At 35.6% G+C, this 25,079-nt stretch overlaps 1 long non-coding RNA gene across 4 annotated transcripts in view; it reads left to right on the top strand.

Moving 5' to 3' along the window:
- LOC112672043 (uncharacterized) overlaps positions 1-25,079 on the top strand; it is a 176,425-nt gene that overhangs the window by 128,492 nt on the left and 22,854 nt on the right. For 3 of the 4 annotated variants that reach the window (XR_004803165.2, XR_003143995.3, XR_004803166.2), the window contains exons 2-4: positions 2,555-2,634; positions 12,813-12,913; positions 14,081-14,323. This is a non-coding gene — a long non-coding RNA (uncharacterized LOC112672043). Of the gene's footprint in view, positions 1-2,554; positions 2,635-12,812; positions 12,914-14,080; positions 14,324-25,079 lie in introns of those variants that run through there. The other variant, XR_007413798.1, reaches the window with a different exon arrangement.

The raw sequence follows: 25,079 nt of genomic DNA, 5'->3' as shown, positions 1-25,079 counted from the left end.
TGAGAAAAAAATATGACTATATTTTTCTCATTGATCAGCCAGTTTCTTGACTAGTTACTGGATAATTGTTCTATTTCTAATTAATTAATTAATTAATTAATTCTAATTAATTTGAATTGCCATCTCTATCATGTATTAAATTTATATGGTATATAGATTTCCAAATGCCTATTTCCCCAGTTTCATTAGTCTATATGTTTATCATGTGCTGATTTATCTCCATTTAATTATTGCAACTTTTTCATTTTATTTATTTTCTGGTTGAACAGATGGTATCTTATTTTCATTGAAATAAGCTCTTTTATATCCATTTCCTCATTCTAGCATTTTTTCAGATATCTTTTTTTTTCAATTATCTAAGAGGTTTATCTATAATATTGTTCTTCTCAAAGAACCAGTTCTTAAATTTATTCATCAATTATAGAGTTTTTTCTATCTAGTAATTCATGGTTTATTTAAATATATTTTTATTTAAATAATATCTATTTCAACCAATCCTATTTATTCTCAGTTCTTTGGGGATGATTCTAAATCATTAAACTGTAAAAAATAGAATCTTTTCTCTGTTCCTTGATTTATGCTAATTCCATCTCATAAATTATCTCCCCCAAATTCACCTAGGCAAATTCCACACTCCTTCATAGCCCATTCTACATGTCCCAGTGAAACCATTCTTCTCAGACTGAATCCATTATTACAATCATTTGCTTTTTCACATATAATATTGTTTCTTAATCTGAACTTTTTATATATATCTAGCTTCTTCTAATAGATTGAATTTATTAGAAACAAGAACCAACTTCTGTAACAACTTGGCACAGTAGCCAACAGGTTTTTAAATGATCCATTGACAAGCATATATTAATCTTCTACTTTTTTAGTCATCTATCTTTTGATTTAAAAAGAGATACCATATGTCTTTAATAGGTTAAAAAGTCACATCAGGGGGAAAAAAAGTCAGACAAATCCAGGGGAAAATATTGGAATTTTAGAGGCAAGGGAATCCATATATGTTTATAAAATACAAGAGAGATATTTAGTTTGGGTTTTCAATAACTAAAGCAAAATTTAAGAATAACAAATATTAAAAGTACACAGAGTATGCTGCTTTGTAGAAAAGAACATTAGGTTGAAATACTTGATGCTGAGATTCTTATATGGTAGGCTAGAAATAAAACACGGGTGTCTTCAATAAGGGCATATATAGGTAGCCTAAGGAAATAGAGCAAGTCATTATTTCCCATGGTAGTGGGAAATACATCATGGGTCACTTACATACATGTTCACATGGATCTCTAGGGAAGGTTAGACTTCAGATAAGTTTACTATCATGGTAAGAATATTCCAGATAAAAGCAATAACAAGAGTTCTATTAAGATGTACTATACATTTCATATGAAAAACTAGAGGGGGTAAATCAACTGAAGCTGTGACATAGGGAAATAGAGAAAACAACCAAAGCTCTAACATCATCTCTTTCTCACTCCATAAATTCTATTTAAATATGGGAAGAGAATACAGTTGATAGAGGTTTAACCTACAAAGGGGCTATTATGATGCTGCATTCATTGAGAAATGTCCAGTTCAGTTTAAAGAGAGGGTTGAAGCATTCTGAGGTTTCAAGAGAAACTTCCATAGCATGCTTATTACTGATTGGGAGATAGAGGTGAAACTTAATTTTTCATGATTATGTTTTATGTCAGCCTCATAATTAATAACCATCTAACTGGTCCAATGAGAAATGGAAATATCTGATGGATCTAAGCAGTTAAGTTACCACTACATGCAACACTAGTTTATTCTCAAAATGTGTAATCTAGTATACTAAAGTCAGACAGACTGCCAGGTGTTTAAAATCCAAAGTAAAATTGTTGGTAATGTGTGCATGGAAGCACAGCATAGTCAAAGGAGGCCCGTTAGCAATGCAAACACAGATAAGATGCTAAATCTGAATTACAAGTCTTTGCCTGAGTATATTGGTTTTGTATTCTTGAATGAAGTATCTTCATTGTTTGCTTCTTTTTCATGGGATGTTAAACATTCAGAACAATTTATGAAGCCATAAACCTGAAAGATTTCTTTTTCAGCTTAAGCCAAGTCAAAGCAATCTTTATTTTTATTTGTCTGGTCCATACCACTAAAATCAGTTTATCATTGACTGAAGTGACCATAGTTATTCCCTCTGGGTAACATTATAATGATCCTTTTTATTTTTATTTCCTACTTTACTGTTTTGCTAAAATCAATATTTGAGGCTTCATTAAATTGACAGCTAAATCTGAAATGTGTTTGCTATCGTTCAAAATGCAAATTTGGTGCTTTTAGTTTCAAAAAAAGTAAACATGTCAGGGATATTATGAATGTATATGTTTATTTTGAAATTTTCTACTCAGCAGGTTCCTTTATTCTTCTGTAGATAAATCTTTTATATAAACATAAATTAGAAAATATTTCTTGATTTAATTTGCTAGCATTATTTTTGAAAAAAGCAAAAAGTAATATTAGAAAATAGTCAATACTGAAGATATATGAATTACTTTTTTTTTTTTAACAGAGTCATGCACATTTCCTGAATTTGCTCTCACCTTCCCTGATATTTATGTGAATTTGATCAAGGAATTTTAAGAATACAAGGTGAGAATTTGCCTTATTTGTTACCACACAGCTTGGTTCTGTCATTTTCCATGTTAATAGGATTTTGTGACTGACTGACCTTGTTAATACAGCAATATGTTTTTTGCCATATCATCAGTAGCAATCTTCATAGGAAAAAGTAGAATTAAAAAAAAAAATTAAAACACGGTTCATTTCACTCCATTTTTTTCCCTCTTACTTTAACAAAAGCAAACAAATTCCATTATGTCTTAATGCAACAACCACCATAAAAAAAAAGCTATTTTGAATGTTGAAAATATAACATGTTGAAATAGAAGGCTAAAAACCTGCTGTCTGACAACACAATCAGATGTAGACGTCTGGATCTTTGGCAAATGTTAAAAAAAAAAAAAGTGACATATTTTCTATCAGACATAGAAAAATGGAATTAGGTGACCTCTAAAAGAACTCTAAAGATCACTACCAAAAATGAGTTGTATTAAGATGACTAAAAGTCTTTTTCTTTCTTCTTTAAATCTTTGAACCCATGTGACATTATGTCAGTTTCTGTTAATCCTACACTCTCACATCAGCGAATTCTGGTTCCATGACTTAGTATTAAAGAGGTTGCCTCTTAAACAAAATGTGTGCAAAAGCAGACACTTTGCTAAAGGGCAATCAGGAATCCCAGTAATGTAGCCTCAGGGGCAGCTAAGAATTTTGGCTCTTCAAAGAGGTCATTTATCATTACTGGGAATGTTCAACAGGTATTTCACTTGCTGATCTCTGATTTACCCATTCTTCATCACCAGATCCCTATGCAGGTGCCAATATTTCATTTCTACAAATGAAATATTTTCCTCACTTCTACTCTTTTAGGTAATTCACTATTTGTCAGAACTCATTCATTTCTCCATCCAGGGTTTTTTTTTTTTTTATCTTCTCTAGCATCCTTAAGTTAACCTTATCTTCAATTCCCACTCTGCTCATGCAGCCTCATTATTTGTGCCATCCTTTCTTCTCCACCTTTTTTTTTCTTAAAGTATAATTGACACACTGTTAAATTATTTTCAGGTGTACAACAAAGAGATTCAACAACTGTATACATTACATTATGCTCACCACAGGTGTAGCTTCCATCTGTCACCATACAACACTATTACAATACCAATTGGCTATACTTCCTATGCTGTACCTTTCATCCCAACGATGTGTTCATCCCATGGCTGAAAGCCTGTATCTCCCTCTGCCCCCAGCACCCACCAGTTTATTCAGGGTTTTTATGGGTCTGTTTCTGATTTTTGGGGGGTTTGTTTATTTAGGTTCCACATGGAAGTGAAATCATGTGATACTTGTCTTTCTCTGACTTAATTAATCTAGCATAATATCCTCTAGATCCTTTCTTGTTGTCACAAATGGCAAGATCTTCATTCTTTATCATGGCTGATTAATATTCTGTTGTATATGTACACCACATCTTCTTTCTCCATCAATCAGAGGACATTTAGGTTGCTTCTATAACACAGCACTTGTACATTGTACTGCATAAAACATAGGGGTGCATAGGTTTATTTAAATTAATTATTTTATTTTGGTAAATACCATCCTTTTGTCCTCAGAATAAATCCCACTTTATTATAGTAAACGATCCTACATTGTTGATTGTCCTTTGCTAATATTTTGTTGAGAGTTTTTATATCTATGCTCATTGAGGATAGTTGCCGGTAGCTTTTTTTGTAGTGGCTTTGGTTTTGTATCAGGATAATACTGGTCTCATAGAATGTGAGAATACTTGGAAGCTTTCCTTCCTCTTCTATTTTCTAGAATAAAGGAATAGCTATTAAGGAGAATAGCTTAAGGGGAATAATTTATGAAGAATAGCTATTAACTCTTCTCTGTTTTGTAGCAGTCACAGGTAAAGGCATCTTGTCCTGCACTTTGGCGGAAATTTTTGATTACTGATTCAATTGTGTCACTAGTAATCAGTTTATTTGGATTATTTATTTCTTCTTGATTCAGTTTTGGAAGATTATGTTTCTAGGAATTTATCAATTTCTTCTAAGTTGTCTAATTTGTTGGCATATAGTTTTTCATGTAGTCCCTTATAATCTTTTGTATTTCTACAGTGTCCATTGTTACTCTCTGCTTTCATTTTTTATTGTGTTATATGGGTCCTTTTTTTTTCCCTGAATTAGTCTGGCTAAAGGTTTATCAATTTTTTTAAGGATTTTATTTGTTCATCAGAGACACACAGAGAGAGGCAGAGACACAGGCAGAGGGAGAAGCAGGCTCCATCCAGGGAGCCTGATATGGGATTCAATCCCGGGTCTCCAGGATCATGCCCTGGGCCAAAGGCAGGCGCCAAACTGCTGAGCCACCCAGGCATCCCAATTTTGTTTTTGTTTTTGTTTGTTTTTTTTTAAAGAACCAGCTCTTTTTTTTGTTTTGTTTTGTTTTGTTTTGTTTTTTATCTTGTCTCTATTTTATTTATTTCCACTCTGAAATTTACTATTTCCATCCTCTTATTAACTTTAGGCTTTGTTTATTCTTCTTTTTCTAGTTACTTCAGGTGTAATTTTAGATGGTTTGATACTTTTGCTTTTTTGAGGTAGGAATTTATTGCTATAAACTTCCCTCTTAGAAGTGTTATTGCTGCATCCCAAAGATTTTGAAGCACTGTGTTTCCATTTTGTCTCCATGTATTTTTAAATTTCCTCTTTGACCCATGGGTTGTTTAGCCTTTATGTGTTTTTATCAGTTTTTTTTTTTTATTGCAATTGATTTTTAGTTTCATACTACTGTGGTCAGGAAAGATGCCTGATGTTTCAACCATCTTAAATTTATTAAGATTTATTTTGTGGCCTAATATGATCTATCTTAGAGAGTGTTCCATGTACTCTTGAAAAGAATGCATATTCTGTTTTAGGATGGAATGTTCTTTTTTTTTTAATTTTTTTTTTAATTTTTATTTATTTATGATAGTCACAGAGAGAGAGAGAGAGAGGCGCAGAGACACAGGCAGAGGGAGAAGCAGGCTCCATGCACCTGAAGCCCGACGTGGGATTCGATCCCGGGTCTCCAGGATCACGCCCTGGGCCAAAGGCAGGTGCCAAACCGCTGCGCCACCCAGGGATCCCTAGGATGGAATGTTCTATAGTGATCTGTTAAGACTATTTGGTCTAATGTGTCATTCAAAGACACCGTTTCCTCATTGATTTTGTGTCTGGCTAATCTATCCATTGATGTAAGTGAGGTGTGAAAGTACTCTACTATTATTGTATTACTATCAATTCTCCCTTTATGTTTGTTAATATTTGCTTTATGTATCAAGAGGCTCCAATGTTGAGTGTGTAGCTATTTAAAATTACTACATCCTCTTGCTGGATTGATCCCTCCTTCATTACGTAAGTTCTTTCTTTGTCTCTTGCTACAGTCTTTGTTTTAAAGTCTATTATTTCTGATGTAGCATTGATACCCTGGCTATATGTGTCTTTAGGTCTAAAGTGAGTCTCTTGTAGGGAGCCTATAGATGGTCTTGGGTTTTGTTTTTGTTTTTGTTTTTTTATCCAATTTGTCACCTTTTGTCTTTTGATTGGAGTGTTTAGTCCATATATATCTAAAGTAGTTATTGATAGGTATGTATTTATTGCCATTTCGTTCATTAGTTTCTGGTTGTTTTGTAGTTCTTCTCTGTTCCTTATTATCCTGCTCTTTTTCATTATGATTGACTTTCTTTAGTATTATTTTTTTTTAAGATTTTATTTATTTATTCATGAGAGACACACAGAGAGAGAGAGAGGCAGAGACACAGGCAGAGGGAGAAGCAGGCTCCATGAAAGGAGCCTGACGTGGGACTTGATCCCAGGTCTCCAGGATCATGCCCTGGGCTGAAGTCGGTGCTAAACCACTGAGCCACTGGGGCTGCCCTCTTTAGTGTTATTTTAATGCTATCTTAAATGACTTTCTCTCTTTTTTGAGTATCTATTATTGGTCCTCCATTACCATGAGGTTCACATATAACATCCTAAGTATTTAGTGGTCTATATTAAGTGCATGGTCACTTAAGTTGAAATACATTCTAAAAGCACTTCATTTTTACTCCCCCTCTTCATGTTCTATGTATATGTTGTCATGTTTTACATATTTTTATTATTTAAAATTATTACATAGATACAATTGATTTTACTGCTTTTGTCTTTTAACCTTCATACTAGATTTATTGGTGATTCCTACCTTTACTGTACATTTTCTTTACTCAGGAGATTTTTTTCTTTCATAATTTTCTTCTAATTAAGGCCTTTTCATTTCTGTTTTTTTCCTGAGGTTTTATCTTCTTTCATTTTGAGCATATTCCTCTGTCTCTTCATTTTGATTTTTGTGTGTCTCTACGAATTAGACAGAGCAGCTACTTCTCCAAAACTTGGAGGAATAGTCTTATATGTGCCTGGTTACTCTGGCTGATGGGAACTGAAGAAGGCACACACTGGGGGAGTGGGGGCGTACCAGGTTATTCTGTACTGGAATGTCCTGGCAAGTCATCTAGAATGAAAGTGAGATGGGTCTGAAATGTTTCAGAGTGCTTTGTACCTGTGTCACCTTGATGAGGTGGCTGGAGCCATGAGTGCTGACCAAGGGCATCCCACTGTGCATTACAGTAGTGTGGGCTAGGAGTTACAGTAGTGAGGGCTAGGAATCCAGGGCTCACTGAAGCAGTAGGCCTACCTCTTCTACACTATCAAGGTGGTGGTGAAATGTAAATTAGGACATTTACTAACCCCTCCAATCTGGAGTTCCCAATTCTCACCTGCCATTTGGTGGAGTTCTAGTTGCTCTTTAAACCATAGCTTTTTTTTTCCTGTGCCCCTGTATCATCCCTGCATGCTACAGTTCTCATTATCAGAGGTTGGGTTCCCTCTGTTACCATGTCTCTCTTGCCATTCTCTATGTGGTCTATTTTTGTTGTGCAAAGGCTGTTCAGTCATATGTCAGTTCTTCTTCAAGAAGAATTTCTCTCTAGACAAGTGTATATTTGGTGTGTCCATAGAGGGCATGAGTTCAGGGTCTTCCTACAACCCTAGAAATACCCACCTTGGCTTTGTTGATGCTCACTTAGGCTTCCACAGTTTCCTTTTCCTCTCAGAGCAGTTGCTCCATAATGCCCAAGTGGTGGATAGCTATTCACGGTAACAGCAAAACCTGAATATGTTTGCCTAAAGGAGAATGATGTACCAGATACCATTCTGCTAAAAGATTCCAAAATTTGTTTTGGAAGACTTATGCTTAATTTATTTTTCGTTTGCTCCTTTAAGTGGGCAGGCCTTAAGTGTCTCAGTGTAATGACCATGAGGCTAACATAGATCACTTCTATTTTATGAGATCATGAAGGGCATGCAGGATTAGTCTGTTAGGTCTGCCTTAAACAACAGAAATTTATTGCCTCAGAGTCCTGGAGGCTAGAAATCTGAAATTGAGGTGTCAAGAGGGTAGGTTCCTTCCAGTGTTCCTTCTCTGTCTCTTTATATCATCTTCTTTTATGTGTGTCTCTAATGGACTGAATTTTGCTCCCTACCAATTCTTATGTTTAAACTCTAACCCACAGGGTAATTTTCTTTGGAGATAGGCCCTATAAGGAGGTAATTAAGGTTAAATGAGGTCATAAGGATAGAGCCTTAATCTGATAGGATGGTGTCCTTACAAGAAAAGATCTCTTTCTCTGCATGTATAAAGAAGAAAAGCTGTGTGAGGGCAATGAGAAGATGGCCATCTACAAGCTAGTAGAAGTATCATCAGACAACAAGCTTGATATAGCACCTAGGTCTTCAATTTTTAGACTACAGAATTGTAAGAAGATAAATTTCAGTTGTTTACTCAGTTTCTGATATTTTATTATGGTAGCCCAAGCAAACTGAAGAGTGTCCAAATTTCCCTTTGTAATAATGACACCAGTCATATTGGATTAGGGCTCATCCTAATGCTCTCATTTTAACCGTAAAGACTCTATAGCCAAATAATGTTCCCTTCTGAGGTACTTTTGGGGGTTAGGATTGGGGAGCACAATTTAGTCCGTAACACACACCAAACCTGAAGCATACCTCTAACTCTTTCGGTTGGAATCTAAGACTACTGAGAAGATCTCGGCCGTATTGACCTGGATCATATGAAAAGACACCACCAAAAGCCTAATTTGAAAATCTATATTAACAATACCAGTACCCAACATATTTCTTCTCATTTTACAAAAAGTGTTAACATTTCCACAGCCAGGTGATAGGCACTACCTTAACCTCCAACATGGAAACTGATGAGTAAGTATCAATAAATAAATGAGTGAGTCTCATGAGTAATGAAAATCCCTTCTCTGTAGACAGGAGATTGCTCTCAGCAGTGTGAAGGGTGGGATTGAGTTACACTGGAATTTCCAGCTCTGTAAAATCCAAAACAAAGGACTTTGGCTCTGATGTTTTCCATTCAAAGATTGTATCAATTGGCACTCTTGCCAGTTCCTTATGATATAACACAATTCCTCTTAAGCCACAGTATCTTCACACAGAACATGGATTCTCAATGGAAGCAATACATCACGCAACAGCATCCCTAAGGGAGGAAGGTGTTAAAAAGATTACCATTTTTTTATGTTTAAAGCATAGATGAATATATAGCACAAAACAGATATACAGTATATCTATGGTTTGAAAAACACAGCATTTACAGTCTTTTAGCAATGGCTCATTTCATTTTTTTATTTTTTAAAGATTTTATTTATTTATTCATGAGAGACACAGAGGGAGAAGCAGGCTGCAGGACTCCATCCGCAGACCTAGGATCACTCCCTGAGCCAAAAGCAGATGCTCAACCACTGAGCCACCAGGTATCCCACAGTGGCTCCTTTTAAACATCAACTTTGAACCCCCAAACACCTGCCCCCTCCCTCACTCATCTTATATAGCCTGTGTCCTGTTCTGGTCCCTTTTTTCTCACTTTCTTTATTAAAACTGAATTTTATGAAGGAAGTCACTTTACTGTATATATGTTATATAAAATTAATGATAGATGGTAGGATAAACTGGAAGTTAGGAAAACAAATCTAAAATTTTAGAACTCACCCCCAATGGTACATGAGTTTGAGAAGAAACTATGTTATATTTCAGTATTAGAAAAAGGATTGGTTTTTATAATTTCCTATGCTAATAGCTTTAATATCATGTATACATCATTATGTTTTAATGTGTTATATATATTATGTATTCTACATATTAAAATAATATTGTAAATATTTTAATTAAGTCAATGACGTTTGTGATATGCCCATGGAAAAGCAAATCTACAAGGCCTTTCAACATCTTCATTGAAAATATTACAAAACTTGAATACCCTTCACTACTGCCATTTATTCCTAGGAAGGAAGCAAATTAATATCCAACTCCAAGCAGGTATAACAATGTTTATAGATTTCAGTAAAATTGCCAAAATTTTAGCAAGGTCATGTCCTTTCTTTTTAGGTTTTGACTTTTTTCTCTGAAAAGTATCTCAATAACTCTTTAAGCACTCCATTTGTTAGGTTTATTATTATTTTTTCTTTAATGGAAATAGGTTTGTGACTTCTCACAAACAAGACTTAGACTTAATTATGATTGAGGCTAACTGGCTTGATTCCTAAGAAGCAGAGACTGTGGCTTTTAAAAAAAATCTGAATGGTTCATCATGAGCCACTCTGTCTGTCAGCTGTCACTTGGCCTAGGAATGAGCAGTGAGTAAGGTGGTTTAAAGCTCAGATGCTGTGGCAACTGCATCTGTCTTCCCAGGCAGCTCTAATCCTGCCTGGTCCACTGGCTCTGCCTTTATGAGTTCTTTTGATTGATAATTGAGAGAATAAATCTTTGAAGGACTTATAGGAATGCAAAAATACATATATTAAGATTTCAGTAATAAAATACCTATCAAAGTATTTTATGCAGTCTCCTTTCAGGTCTTGGCCTTTTAGGGCATTGTGCTAGGATTAAATTGGGAATTAGGATTCAATTATACAGTTTTTGTTTTTCTGAGATTAGGCAATTTCAAATTTTTCTTTCTTAATGTGTTTTTCTTTTTCTTTTCAAATTTTTATTTTCAATCCCAGACTAGGAGTTATTTATTTGGGGTAGGGACTGAGTGGGGGGAGGAGTAATATCACAGCCTTAAGTAGAAATTATTTCTATATAAGTGCAAAACTATAGGGAAAATTCAAAAGATTAGTCTGAGAAACATATGGTCTAGAACAAAAAAGTTATTTAACCTGGAGAAAAAAAAAAGACTTATTGATTTCTTCAGAATAGGGCTTTCATTAATTAAACACTCTTGCTCTAAACAGCTCCTGGAAAAGGAGGCAGGAGGACCTCTAGAGGCTTGGGGTCAGGGTTTGAGCAGACCCTCCAATTTCCTAAGTCAGGTTACAAACTTATCTGAACTAATTTCTCATGTTTTCCTTACATGATTTCCCTACCTTACAAGAGATAGTTTTACTCGAGTCCCCATTAATATCAAGCTTAATAGTAATAACAATATTGACAGTAACCATGATTTGCTGAGCACCCCCTATGTGCCAACAACTGTTCTAAGCAATTCATACTTACTAATTCTCATTCTTAAGAAACCAAGGCTCAAGAGGAGTCAGACACACTGCGTAGGATCAAAAGCTAAGTGGCAGGACTTGAAATCCTATCTAATTGTATCCACAGTCCATGTTTCGTCTGCTCCCCCTCTAAGTGACAATATGATGGAGGAGTAGTGTTAAGTACAAAGATGTTAATAGCAGAATGATTTATAATAATGTGAGCTTATTCAAAGGTATAATTATGTATGAATTATTGAAGGAAACTATGGTTGATGTTCTTGATGAAATAAAATAAATGCATAATTAATGTAGAAAATGCTTATTATTGTAATGTTAAATTTAAAAAATCCACATGATACAGACTTGATTGAAACCATGCTTTTAAAATGCCCAGATTAAATCTGGAATCAACTCTACAAAAACATCCTTAGTGGCTGGGAGGGAATGGTCTAATGAGAAGTAATTTTTCTTGTTCTATCTAAAAGGTATTTATATCTTCTTTAATAAGAATGTATTATTCTTACTTTCCTTGCTTAATAAATATCTTTATTTATTCCTAACAGGGATTATTTGCAGCCTAAAGTTAAATCCTGCCATAAAAAAAATCATCCTGTCCAGGTTCTTTTTCTGCCCGCTTCCTGACCTCTCCTGTCTGTCGAGCTTTCCTCTGTGTGTCAGTGCTTACCAACAGTCTCGTTTTCTCTAAGATCTTTGTTCTGGCTTCCTTTTCTCATGGTAATTTTTTTTTTTTTTTTTTTTTTTTTGCCTTGACACACTTATGGCTTTTGAAATTGTTCCATTTCTGTTTCAAGCATGTTTTATTTCCTAAGGTATAATTCAGTGTCTTATGAACCTCAATAATGTGCCAATGGTTTAATTAGTAGAAGCCTTAAGACTGTTCTTCCTAGGAGAGCAGTCACACTTGTCTCCCTCTCTTTTGAGTCAAAAACAAGAGAATCAGGCCTAGCATTCACATGAAAAAGGAGATTTGTTGCTATCAAATATTTAGTACCATTAAAAGCTATATACACCAGAGTAAGTGACCAAATGGCACTTAGGATTTACCACATGGGAGAGTGTTACTAATAATTTGGCTTAATGGATATAGCTTTTGGTGAAGGCCATAATTATACCAAAATGTTATCTGAAGAGTGAGTTTTTATTTCTAGAATTACGTGATGTTCTACTCCTTGAAACAAACCAAAAGGGATTTCCCCCCTCTGAACAAAAGTGCAATTTACAATAATTTCTAAACCACAGTATTTGTGAATAACATGGAGCTTTATGAAAAATAAAGAGAGCCCTCCCAGGAAAGATGATTTTGCCTAATGTAGGTACCTCTGAAGATCAACATGAGATGATCTAAAAACTTAAGAACATAAGCTTAAGCCCTTTCAAAATTGCATATCTCTCAAACTTTATTTCCTTTCATTTACTTCTCTATGAGAAAATAAAACCAGCTTTTCAGCCCTATACATATATCAAAAAATACTTGAAAACTGATACTGTTTTATCCATCTCAGTGTCTGCTAGCAACTGGAATTGTACTTATTACATAGCAAATACCCAATAAATACTCACTGCATGTATAAATGCATAAATGTTTATCTTCTACTGACCCATGTAGGTAAGTCTTGAGCCTCAGCACAAACTCAAAGTGCAGAAGAAGATTTTCCTCTAGAAACAAAAAACATTGACAAGTTCAGTGTATCTTGCAAGATCTATCAGGTAATTTCATATTTCTTTTATGTCCAAATACTGACTGACCATCTCATTTAGCTTTAAGAATGTTATGACTGAGAGCCAGTTCCATTCCCTTAACCTGATAGATAATAAATAAGATCATTTATTTAAACATCTGCAGGGAAAATGGACAAGTATGGGGAGAAATGTGTGCTTTAATTTTAGATTATTTAATTGTTCTAGTATTTCATGGCATGAAATACTGAGTTTCTGAATCGCAGGGCAAGAACTCACTGGATTAAGTTGAGAGAACTCTCACAATATGAATTAGCTTTCCACACTTTCTCATTCACAGGGAACAAGTCAGCCTGAAGACTGATTTCTTTTTTATTTGGAAAATATCTTTCCTATAGTTTAAAAAACAACCATTTACTAAGTTTCAAACTTAGAGAAAAGATCAGGGTTAGACAAGAGTGATCTTATAATTTACCACCCAAATTTGGATACTTTTGTTCTAGAAAATCTAAGTAGAACTGAATGGAAAAGTGGGTATAAACAGGGACTTTGCTGAGAAAATCCATGTGTAGTCACCATATCAGGCACAACCACTGACTCTTTGTGTGACCTGAGGCAAATTATCATTATGTTCTATATTTTGCTTCAGCAGGGGAAATTAATTTATGTCTTTAGTAACACTTGAACACCTACTCTGTTCAGCCTTTTCTTTTGTCATGCCTTTTCTTTCGTCAAGGTGAAAATAAAACCATTTTAAGTTCAGGATTCTAATTTCAGAAAAATTATCATCAGGTAATCGAGTAAATGAGAGCAAGTCCTACACATTAAAACCATGTCGTTCCCAGAAGAAGGGAACCCAGCCAAAGGAGATCAACAAGGATAATGCAGAAATCAAAAGTGTATTAATTATTACAGTGGAATGAAATTACAACAGAAGTATGTCTCTTCTAGTTGTACTCTTGTTTAAACTTTCTACTGTTTTAGAACAACATAGGAAGATAACTGTTTTCATGATAATGAATCTCAAACTCTTCTCAAAATCATTGACTTTGATAATGCAGTGTAATGGGTATTTGTTATTCTTTTTATCTAAATTCCTTCCTCTGTTTGAGACTCTTTGTCTTAGGAAGCTAGGTCCCACATGCCATTACAGAAGAGGAAAATCTCAGATACTCTCTTCTCCATCTTCTCTTGCAGCTAGGACATGATCCATGATCCATATTTCATCAGTCATTTACATCAACCCACGTAGACCCAGGAGTTAATGATGTCAAGAATCAGAAACCTTGTAGGAATCTGTCTCTGGAAGCAGAAGTAGTTACAGCCAGACTGAGTTCCTGGCTCAACAGCTGGGACCATGCAAAATCAGCTGTTTCATGGCAGCAGGAGTAGTTTCCTTGCCAGAGCAGTTTTGTGCTGTGCTGGCTCTGTAGTAATAAAAGCGACAGCTGACACTTACTGAGAGCTAACTTTGTGCCAGGTACTGTCTTAAGAGTTTCTGTTTGTCCTAGGGTGCAGGGTTTCTCAATCTTAGCACTGTTCACAATTGGGCTGGATAATTCTTTGTGTATGTGTGTGTTGGGGATGGCTGTCCTGTATATTGTAGGGTGTTTAGTAGCATCCTTAGTCTCTACCCACTAATGCCAGCAGCACCCTACTGGCAATAAAAAAAATGTGATAATAATAATAATAAAAAAGCCTCTAGACACTGTCAAACACCTCCTAAGGGGCAAAATAGCCCTTTGTTTAGAATCACCACACTAAGTCAGTCATTCAATATTCACAATCAATCCAAGATGCAAGCCCTAAGCTAGATTCTTCAGGCCTCCAAAAGATTCATTTTGATCTCCTTTCAGTAAATCTGGTAATGGGCTCTAGATCAGTTTTTGTCAAAATCTGTTAATTCCAGTTTCTGCCATTTGCAAACTTCAGCCCACCTGCAGGAATTTTCCTTTCCTCTTCATTCTCCCTGGAATCTCAAAATAGTTCCTCCCCTCCCTTGGACAGCAAATCCTGGGTCTTACATAATCAGAACCCTGATGTTAATGAGATATTCCTGCATAGGCGTTAGGACCTTGGGAAAAGGAAGAGATTTTAGTTTCTCCAATCCATTAAGGCCACTTCTAAGCTTAATTAGTTTTCTGGACTGACAATGGGGCCAATGCCTCTGCAGTGCTCATAAATGCATTATCAGTAAAATAGAAGGCTCTATGGTCCCCCTTTAATGAGGCAATTTCATAGCTTATTTTTCCGAACAGTAGGTCAGAGGAAATCTTCCTTGACTGAGATCTCCACTGAAAAGCCTACTTTGTTCTTTGAACCCTCACTTTCTCCTAGGGCAGCACCTTGGTAAGCACCTACTCACCTCTCCGAAAACCTCTTGGTAAGAAATAAAACCAGACCTACTGTGGTAGGCTGGCTATCATGTTACAATACAGTATGCCCAAACATATTCAAAGAACTTTTATTTTTATTAGGGAGGCAGGGCAATGTAGTTAGCTCGGCACGCGGGCTTACAATCCTGCCTCAGCTTTTTCTGCCTGCTTGGCTTTGGGGAGTTCACCTAACTTCTCAGAGTCTTGGTCACTCCATTCTTAAAATAGAGGGAATCATGTAGAGGTCACTGTGAGAATTAAATGAAATGAGAATGTAGTATGTATGCAGCAAATGATGATCATTGTTGATACTCAGTTGTGTCTGATTTTCTGTAGCTTGCTGGTCATTTCTTTTTCCTTATATGTGCCTACCTATAATCTTTCACAAATTTTCCAAATTCTGGTATCATTGAGCCTCAAACTTTATTTTTCTGCTGTCTTCCCAATTTGCAAAGAGCTTTCACAAACATCATCTCAGTTGTATTGAAACTATGCAACCACACAAGGCAGATAGGTCTTCATAGAAGATAGATCCATAATCCAGAAAGGACTTAAGTAGGAATTTCCTCAAGGCCTGTCAACCTGTTTGGGTGCTCTTTCCTGATACCTCATGGATCAATACATTGTCACACATCTCACTTTTTTAAATAAATGTTTATCTTTTTCATTATGTGTTAAATGAGGGGGTTGAAGTTGAGGATCACATAGTGTTTATGCCACCTCTGACAATCTATGAACTTAAACAACAGGTTCAAGTGAGCTGAGTTCATGTAAATAAGTAGACAACTGGCAAAGGAAATCATCTTTAGGATAGACCAGGTGAAAGAAAAGTCAGAACCACATGTAGCTGAAACTCAGAAACCTTCAAGGACACTGTCCAATGCTGCTGGCATGACTTTTTGACACTGTTCTTTACAATTAGTGACAGCAAATGACTTCTGCCTTCACAGTCTACCATTAAGACTGGCTTTTCAAATCTGATTCTGGTCAACACTTCCTTTCTAATTCTATCCGTCATTGTCTACTATATAGGATATTTTGTTTCAATCCTGGATTGGCTCCCACTCCTCACCTGTTCCCAGAGACAGCAAAACCCTAAAACTATCCACAAATTTCTGAGAACTCCAAGTGTTGAGCTTTGTTTTCCTAGCCTCTGGAAACTCACTTAAACAAAATTCAGAATCAGAGTTCCACTATTTTCAAGGATTTCCTGAGTTTCCTTTATTTCCAACTATTTCCCAGTATGGATTCATTTGTACAACCCCAGAATAATTGTGTTGAGATCTCCTAATCAATCATTCTTGGACAGACTACAGCTATCACCAAGTTTGAATATCTACAGAGATACAAACTTCCCACTTGAGAGAATACAGTGCCTTTATTGAGTCTTCAGTTTTATTGTATTCTCTGATTAGAAAGATTGCTAAAAGTGGATAAGGGGTTCCACCTACAAATGATAAAAACAGAAAACAAAAATCTGATTGCTATCCCTCTACAGGGATTCAAGAACCATGGATCAGAGAATACAACTGTAAGAGTTTTGTAAAATTTCTAGAACCTTTGTAACTTTCCTGGTAATGCTATTTTTGTTATTACCATCTGTTTCCCCATAGTGATTAGCACTAACCTTCCTAAAATAAAAAGGGTCTGTGTGCTTATCTTCAGGACATTAGGAAAGAAGAAAGCAGAAATATATAGCTTCTTACTCTGCAGGCAGGCTTGCAAAGATAAAGACTCAAAGAGGTAGAGGGATATTAACAATTTTTAGAGAGGAAAGAGGGCCAAGTCCTTGAGATCTACAGAAATGGAAGGAAAAAAAAAATACTATCAAGTAGGGCCCAAGAGGAGACCTAGGACTAGATAGAAAAAAGCCCTTTGTGTGATTTCCTCAAAATTTATATGGAAATGCAAAGAAAGTTTTGTGATCTTATACCCCCTGACTTATTACAAATTTCCAGTAATCAAGAGTAAAGTGAGAAAGAAAACATTTGCAAACCATATATGTGATAAAATATTTGTATCCAGAATTTAGAAATAACAATTCCCAAATCTCGATAATGAGGAACCAATGCCTCACAAAAAAATAAATAAATAAATAAATAAATAAATAAATAAATAAATAAATAAATAATAAGCACATAAAAAAGTGCTCAGGCCATTTAAAACAATGAAATACACCTATTAGAATGTCTAAAATTAAAATACTGATCATTCCAAATATTGATGAGACTGTAGTGAAAATGGAATGCTCATATGCTACTGATGGTAATGTAAAATGACATGATTACCTTGGAAAAACAACTTAGTTTCCTATAATGGTAAATGTGTATCTATCCTATGTTTTATCTCGTTTGCTCCCAAAAGCTTATCCAAGTGAAATAAAAATATGTTCATAAAAATACTTATATACAAATGTTTCTAACAGCTTTATTAAGTAAAAACTGGAAACTAACCAAATATTCACGGACAGGTGCATGGATAAACAAATGTGGTATAAACATACAATGGAACACTGCTTAGGATAAAGAGGGATAAACAATTGATATGTGAAAAAAATATGGATGAGTCTCTTATAGTAGTTATTTTGAGAAAAAGAAAACAAAAGGACATACTTCATGATTCTATTTTATAAAATCTCAAAAGTGCACACTAATCAGTAGTAACAGTAAGCGATGGGCCCCAGGGGATGGGGATGGTAGGGCAGGATACAAAGGAGAGACTGCAAAAGAGAGCAGAGAACTTTCAGTATGATGGGTATACTCATTATCTAGATTTCAATGATGATCTCACTCTTATTTGTCAAATGTTGTCATATCCTACACTTTATTTATAGTTTACTTATATAACTCTAAGTATAACCATAATTGAATAAAGTTATTAAAAAGTATCAGATGGCTTGCTTGGACTGAGAGAGAATAGCAAAATGCCCAGAAACTGCATGTTATTTTCTCCAAGTTATAGTGTTCCAATACTATTGTCCCTGTAACCAGTTGGTACAGCTTTAAGGAAAATAACTATGGCTACTCTAAAACTATAACCATAGAAGGAACTCAAAAAACCTTTCTATTTCCTTTTGGAATTTACCCCAAAACGACAAAATTGGAAACAAATTCTGTCTTTAGTAAAACTCAGATGTTCATAACCCTGAGCCAACAGTCATATAGTGGCTCAGAACAAAACCCTTGGGGGCCAACTTACTTAAATTCAAAATCTAGCCCTGCCATATAGTAGCTATGTAATTGGGCAAATGACTTTGTGCTCAGTTTCCTGGTTTGTAAAGTGAGAATAATAGTTTTACCTCACAGGATTATTTGCAGAGTAAGCCCTATATAGTAAGCTACTATATGGCAGGGCTAGATTTTGAATTTAGGTAACTTAGGCCTGCACTAGCATACAGTAAGCAGTGCATATTGTAGGAAGATCTAGTCTAAACAAAATGTGTAATGATGAGGATAATAATAAAAAAAGAAGTCTATGCAGGATGGATGACTAGGGTGGTAAGCCTGAAAACACACAGGGCTTATCTGAAAGTTCCTATACTAAGAATTAGACATTTACTTACCTCCTCCCCACTCTCCTCTTGTCAGGAGATTGTTGGGTTTATTTCATAGAAAAATGAAACCAGAGAGCCTCTGGAGGCAAAGATATTAGGTTTAAATTGAGCAAGGATGAGGAGATGGTAGAGTAGGAGGATCCTGAGTTCATCTTGTGCCACAGACACACCAAACCAACAGCCATATCTATTGCTCTGAAAATGCTATGAAGATTGGCAGGACAGATCTTTTGTAGCTAGTTGCAGAGAGAGAGCCACATGAGAAAAAGGAGGGGCAGTGACACAGTTGGAGACCTAACCCTTATTAGCACAGCCAGCCATAAACAAGAGGGACATCATAAACATGGAGGAGCAAAGGGATCAGAACCCACATCAGGCAACCCTGGCCTTGGGGACCTGCATTGGGAAAACAAGTCCTCATAGTGTCTGGATTTGAAACACTGTGGGTTTAACTCTGGGAGCTTTCAAAATCAGCAGGGCTTGGGGTGCCTGGGTGGCTCAGTTGGCTGAACATCTGCCTTTGGCTCAGGTCATGATCCTGGGGTCCTGGGATTGAGTCCAGATCCCTCTCTCTCTGCCTGATGCTCTCCCTGCCTGCCAAATAAATATATATATATATATATATATATATTTTTTAAAATCCACAAGAGAGAAGAAGACAAGAAACCAAGTTCCTACCCTTAAAGAGCCAACAAGCTAAACAACTCAACCTGAGACACAGCATGGAAGCAGTAGTTTGAAAAGCACCTATGATATACTTGGAGATTTCTTGACTAATTTTATGACACTTGTCACAAAAGCTAATTGCAGACAGCTAGACTAAGTGCTGGCTCTAACCACCACTAAACCCATGGTGGCTACAGCCAGGTTTCTCAATAGTACCAGAAGCAAACATTGCCTAGTGCACCTGTGGCAGATCAAGCAGTTCATTCAGCTAGCTCAGTCACAATAGGAGGGTGCACATAGCCTTCACAAAGGATGCCCCTGGAGCACCATGTTCTAGTGACCAAGAAGGATTATAATACAGGGCACCATAGGATCTCTTCGACACAAGGCCATTACTTTCAAGATCAGGAGACACAGATGATCTAATACACAGAAAGAAACAGAGTTAGATAAAATAAAGAGACAGAGGAATATGTCCAAAATAAAAGAACAAGACAAAAATCTCAAAAAAGCTAAACAAAATGGAGATCTGCAGTATGCCTGATAAAAAGTTCAGAGTAATGGCCATAAAAATACTCACTGGTCTTGAAAAAAGAATGGATGATTCAATGAGAACTTCAATAAAGAGAAAATATTTAAAAATTCAGAGTTGAATTTAATAACTGAAATACACACAACAGGAAATCAGCAGATTAGAGGATGCATAAGACCAACCTGCAAGATAAAGTAATATAAAAACAAAAAGAATAATTTAAAAAATGATAATAAGTTAAGGGACTTCTGTGACATCATCAAGCCTCATAACATCTGCATTATAGGGATCCTAGCAGGAAGGTTGGAATACTTATTTGAAGAAATGATAGCAGAAAATTTCTCTAATCTGAGTAAGGAAATATACATGCAAGTCCAGGACGTACAGAGAACCCCAAACAAGATGAGCACCATAATATTTAAATTGGCAAAAATTAATGATAGATAGTCTTAAGAGCAACAAGAGAAAAGAAGAGAGCCACATACAAAGGAAACCCCATAAAGCTATCAGCTGATTTTTTTAGTAGAAAATTTGCAAGCCAGAAGGCGTGGCATGATATAATCGAAGAATACTCTACTGAACCAAGTTAATATTTAGAATTGGAGGAAAGTTAAAGAGGTTCTCAAACAAAAGTTAAAGGAGTTTGTTACCACTAAACCAGGTTTAAAAGAAATGTTAAAAGGACTTCTTTCATTGGAAAAAAATTAAAAAGGCCATAACAGGAAGAAAGTAATAAAAAGAAAAATTGCACTGGTAAAAGCAAGTGTATATTAAAGGTAGTAGACTAATCACTTACAAATCCAGTGTGGAGATTAAAACATAGAAGTAGTAAAATAAATTGTATCTACAAAAATCGTCAAGGGATGCACAAAAGATGAAAAATATGCTATCATCTACATAAAACATGGAGGGGGGAGTAAAATTTTGGTGCTTTTATGATGTGTTGAGACTCAAGTGACTATCAACTACATATAGCTTGCTATACACATAAGATAATGAAGAAAAAGGAATCCAAGCATAGCACTGAAGAAAGTAGTAAAATAAATTGTATCTACAAAAATCGTCAAGGGATGCACAAAAGATGAAAAATATGGTATCATCTACATAAAACATGGAGGGGGGAGTAAAATTTTAGTGCTTTTATGATGTGTTGAGACTCAAGTGACTATCAACTACATATAGCTTGCTATACACATAAGATAATGAACACCATGGTAAAGAAAAAGGAATCCAAGCATAGCACTGAAGAAAGCCATCAAACTGGGGACCTAGAAAGAGAAAAAGAAAAAAACTACAAAAACAATCAGAAAATAATAAATGGTCTAAATGCTCCAATCAAAGGCATATTATGACTCAATGGATAAGAAAATAAAACAAGATCCACCTATATGCTCCCTGCAGAGAGTCACTTAAGACCTAAAGACACAGACTAAAAATGAAGGGATGGCAAAAGATATTCCATGCAAGTGGAACAAGAACAGCAGCAACAAATCCAGGCTACTAATACTAATCAGACAAAACAGACTTTTAAAAAAGACTGTAGCATGAAGCAGCATATGTAGAAATCAAGAAAATAATCCCATGTGCAATTGCACCAAAAATAATAAGAAACCTAGGATTAAACCTAACCAAAGTAGTGAAAGAACTGTAGTCTGAAAACTATAAAACACTAATGAAAAAAATTGAAGACAACACAAAGAAATTGAAAGATATCTCAGGCTTACGGATTGGAAGAATAAATATTATTCAAATGTTGCTATTACCCAAAGCTATCTTTTATATTATCATTTAATGCAATCCTTATGAAAATACCAATAGCATTTTTCACAGAGCTAGAACACACAATCCTAAAATGTGTGTGGAACCACAAAAGAAAGACCCTGAGTAATCAAAATCATCTTAATATAGGGGGGAAAAAAAGCTGGAGGTATTACCACCCCAGATTTCAAGACATATTACAAAGCTACAGTAATCAAAACAGTATGGTTCTGGCACAAAAATAGACACACAGATCAATGGAATAGGATAGAAAGCCGAGAAATAAACCCACAATTTTATGGTCAATTAATCTATGACAAAGGAGGTAAGAATATACAATGGAGGAAAAACTTTCTTTAATGTGTGGTATTGGGAAAATTAGACAACTACATGCAGAAGAATGAAATCACACACAAAAATAAACTGAAAATGAATAAAGACCTAAATATGAAATCTGAAACCATAAATAACATGGGTGATCATCTCTTGGACATTGACCTTAGAAACCCATGTATGGATATGTCTCCTCAGGCAAGGGAAACCAAAGCAAAAATAACTGTTGGGACTACATCAAAATAAAAAGGTTTGCACAGCAAAAGAAACCAACAAAACAAAAAGGCAGCCTACCGAATGTATTTAAAAACTGAGATCTTGACATTTTCAGCAACATTGTTGGATATAGAGAATATTACAAAGTGAAATGAATCAGAGAGAAAGACAAACATCATAAAATTTCACGTATATGTGGAATCTAAAACCAAAAAAAAAACCCAGAAATGGCCTTAAATACAGAGAACAAACTGGTGATTGCCAGAGGGGAGGGGATTGACGAGATGGGTGAAATGAATGAAAGGGATTCAGAGGTACAAACTTCCAGTTTTAAAATAAGTAAGTCATGCGGATGAAAAGTATTGCAAAGGGAATATAGTCAATATTGTAATAACATTGTATGGTGACAGATGGTGATTATACTTATGGTGGTGAGCATTGAGTAAGGTATAAAAGTTTTGAATCACTATAGTATACATCTGAAACAAATATAACTATACTTCAATAATAAAAATAATATAAATGAAAGCAGTGTAAAAATTTGGGGGGCAAACATGTTAATCCATTCAATAAGGTATTGCAGATTTTTTTAAAGATTTATTTATCTTAGAATGAGATAGTGTGCATAAGTGGGAGAGGGACAGAGGAGGAGAATCTTCAAGCAGACTACCCCTGAGCATGGAGCCTGACAGAGTTGGGGGTGGCGGGGCTTGATCTCATCACACACGAGATCACGACCTGAGCTGAAAACCAAGAGTTGGACACTTAATCCACTAAGCCATCCAAGTGCCCCTCAATAAGGTACTGAGGCTTTAAAAACTCGTGTTATTGTCACCCACGCATGCCCACAATTTTTTAGCCTTGGTTTCACTTTGAGTATTTTCTATGAGGTAGCATACTGAATTAAAAACAAACAAACAAAAAACATGGGCAATAATAAGCCACTGGGTTTTAACAGAGGGATGAACTAAAAGCTATTCACTAAAAAAAATGACTCTATAGGCCCTTTCCCACTGTTCTAGAATACCTACCATGCAACCAAGCATACATTACATAGGACAGAGAGAAGGAAACCATTCTCCAGAGAAAATGAACCATGCAAATGATAAAATATTTGGGCATATCTAATGATAAGCCAGTGGCCATTAAACTTTCTTACAAATGACATCCAGCAGAGGCAAGTCCACATGCACACAGACCTTGCAAACTGATTTTTGGTGTCCCTTCCTAAAAGAATAATAGCTAGACAAAAATTACCAGATATTTGAGAAAAGTCTTTATTATAAAGGAGAGACCCATGCAAACAGATGAAAAAGAAAATACAGAGGATGCAGAAACCAGAACAAGCCTTTGAAAATAACACAATCACGTATCAAAAACCATAAACTATAAAAATTAGAGAGGAAAAAAAAGAGCTTTTTGAATTTAAAGGCATAATTGCTGTCTTGGGTTGGGCACCCCCATACCAGAGTCCAAGATGGAAAATCCCGTTCAAGTGATAGATTAAGGCGGAGTTTTTAGGAGAGAGCAGAAAAGCAGGGTAGGACAGGACACAAAATCTCCTCAAGACCCTGGTCTCAATTGGAGACTTCCTTCCATCTGGTCCCAGACTAAACCTAAAATACACATTGTGCCACTGAATCAATCCCACTTTGAAGCAAGGGTCCAGCCTTTTTACCCCCATATCAGTCAGTTGTTGTCTGAGCCTGGAGAGGTAGGTGCATTACCATCAGAAGAGGCATCTCCTAACGGGCCAGGACAGATTTCTAGAAAAGGGATGCTGTGACTTATTAGCCCACACCCCCAGCAACTAGAGGGTAGCTACAATGGCTGGTAAGAAGCATACTACCTGAATGCACCCATCTTATTCATTTTCATTAGGCAGTGTAATTCCATCATTTCCTAGTAACTCTTAGTACTTTTACTTTCTTCTTGCTCAAACACTGCAAATAACAACTTTTTGAAATGATCTAAGGTTTTTTTTTTTTTTTTTGGCTATTCTGACTTTTAGCTTTTGAAAAATTTAAACAAATAACAGCAAGACTTACTTGCAATGAACTTTCAACAAATATATGCCGACTCTTAGGCTAACACCTGGCATCAGCCTCCTTTCACTTCTATTTTTATAGTTTGTATTACATAACCACGGAAGTTTCATTTAAATCTTCTTCTGCTTTCATTATATTAATAGAAGTTCTAGAAAACATGGTGAGCAAAGAATTATCAAAGAAATTATACTAGAAAATTTTCTAAAGTGAAAGGCATACAACTCCAGATTAAAAGTACCCACTGAGTGCCCCGTGCAATGAATGAAAAAAGGACTCACAGAAAGGCACATCCTGAAATCTTGGAACACCAGGGATGAAGAAAAGGTTTTAAAGGTTTTGAGACAGAAATCCAGGGCTATTTTTATAGTCCTTTTTATACTATTTGACTTCTTTAAACTACCAGTCATAAAGGTGTAACACAGTATCTGCAATTCCAAGAAACCTTCTATTCCACAAAACTCATCACTAAAAATAATAAGGCTCCTGGAGAACAAGGTGATTAAGGAAGACTACTCAAAACTAGGGGAATTTGTTAATCAAAGCACAAAAAACACTAATATAAATTCTAATAAAAATGCACAAGCATTTTCAAAGTTAGTGATGGGGTATAGGACAGCAGGTTGTGAAATGAGCAAAATATTCAATGAAAAACCAGAATCCAAGGTGTCTATCTGAGAAGTAGAGGGCCACATCAAGCCGTGGCAGAGGTGATGGG

The sequence above is a fragment of the Canis lupus genome, chromosome 10, assembly GCF_003254725.2.
Source record: "Canis lupus dingo isolate Sandy chromosome 10, ASM325472v2, whole genome shotgun sequence".
NCBI lineage: Eukaryota > Metazoa > Chordata > Mammalia > Carnivora > Canidae > Canis > Canis lupus.
This window is presented reverse-complemented; position numbering and strand designations above follow the sequence as displayed.